At 41.5% G+C, this 1831-nt stretch overlaps 1 protein-coding gene and 1 pseudogene across 1 annotated transcript in view; both read right to left on the bottom strand.

Annotated features, from left to right (window-relative positions):
• Nucleotides 1-243, bottom strand: part of LOC126404643 (zinc finger protein 391-like) — a 3173-nt pseudogene extending 2930 nt beyond the window's left edge.
• Nucleotides 1-1831, bottom strand: part of LOC126404301 (zinc finger protein 501-like) — an 87235-nt gene that overhangs the window by 48269 nt on the left and 37135 nt on the right. The window lies entirely within an intron of this gene.

Here is a 1831-nt window from a genome sequence, read left to right as displayed (position 1 = left end):
TTGATTTGGTTCGGTCAGAGCTGTGGAATATTAAATCAGCCTTTCTGACCCTCAGGTGAACATTAACTACAAGTTATACACTTCTTTTAAAATACAAAAATGTGAATTTATCAGTTATCAGTATCGGTTAAGAAAAATCCCTATCGGTGCATCCCTAGTTTTTTCAGCATCTCAGATAAGCAAACGTACACACTATGATAACTGTCAACTTCCATATCACAGTATACCTTGAAACCGGTACATCGCTGCAACCTTACAGCACACATGGCCAAATTGCCGCCTGCGTCACCATATGACACATCTGTTTTTCTTTACATAAAGACATTTCCACCATAAACTGGTGCACAACACTTCAAAATGCAGTAAAATAAACGTTTGATGCTCAGACTATCCTGGGGGAGGACACACACACACACACACACACACACACACACACACACACACACACACACACACAGAGACACACACGTCCCTGTCAGTGTTAAAATTAAATCATGCTAATCACCCTGTACTGCCATCTCCATATTGTAATAGTGTGGTTTAAATTTCGACTCTTGGCTACTTTCAACAGCTCAGGCTCGTTGGAGATGAGTCAGACCTGCGCAGATTCGATCACCAGTCATTGCAGCACAATGCATGCTGGTTAGATTTGTGTCCTGACTTGCTCGTATAGTAGTATCACTTTGCAGGCTCCAGTAAACACTGTCAGACTATGTCCTGAAAAGTTGTTAACTTCCACAAAAAACCTCCCAATGTGTAGATATTCACGCCAAAATTCACAAAGTTCGGGCTTGTTGAGATAAACGCCTTAATTGCTCCTCCGAATGTGAAGGAGATGGCTAATACTAACCGGGCTGCTAGCTGAGTGGGTACTGGACTTCCAGACCACGACTACAACCTATTAGCTCTCAAGGAGGCCTGTGATGATGAAGACATCGACACGATGGAGGAAGATTTTGCCAAAAGTCTTCACAAGCACACACCATTACTAGGGATGCAACGGTTCCCTGTAAAATATTGAACCCTTCGGTCCGCCCTGCACAGTCTCTGTGTCTACATGGTCGTGTGTTTACCATCCTCCTCTGCCCTCTGTATCACGCATGGCGGAGTTCGGCCCCGATGTGCGCACACATACAGACCGGCACACAAGAGCGCGACCTGGGCAGCATTTTCCTGACCGACAGTTACAACGGAGCCCGGCCAGAACCCCTATTAAATACACAGTCTATGGAGTGGAGCCTGTGTTGCATTCAGGCGTTGTCATGTAAATAACAAATTCCATCACTTGAATAGGCAACACAGCAGCATGTCAAGTGATACTGGAATTTGTTTACAACGAAATGCAGTTTTTGCTGACAAGCAAAATAAACTGATATACGTCATAAGACAAAATTTAAAGCCCAATAAGTTGCTATGGTTATGTTCTAAGGGCAACATATTTCATACCTGCATTATAAGCAAGTTAAAGACATATTGAAAACAGTTACATTATAGATTATGTCTATTTCTTTTTTATCTCTGAATGTTAAAAACAGTGTTAAGTGAAAAGCAATCTTTTTATTTTGCAAGGAACAAAAATCAAAATGTGTTTTCTTACAAGAGATTCATTCTGTTATGACTGACAAAAAGTTTTGGAAAGGTCAGTGGGGCGATTCTGCCTATTTTTTTGCACATGGGGAAAGGTCAGTGGGGCGATTCTGCCTATTTTTTTGCACATGGAACTTCTCATTCAGCTGGAGTACTGGTATTATTTAACAGGTTTCCAGGCATGATAATTGACAATAAAACAGATACATAACGTCATTGGTTAATGGTAGTAGTAGAGATAAAT

The sequence above is a fragment of the Epinephelus moara genome, chromosome 17, assembly GCF_006386435.1.
Source record: "Epinephelus moara isolate mb chromosome 17, YSFRI_EMoa_1.0, whole genome shotgun sequence".
NCBI classification, from domain to species: Eukaryota; Metazoa; Chordata; class Actinopteri; order Perciformes; family Serranidae; genus Epinephelus; species Epinephelus moara.
Note: the sequence above shows the minus strand (reverse complement) of the source record. Positions and strands in the feature narration are given on the sequence as shown.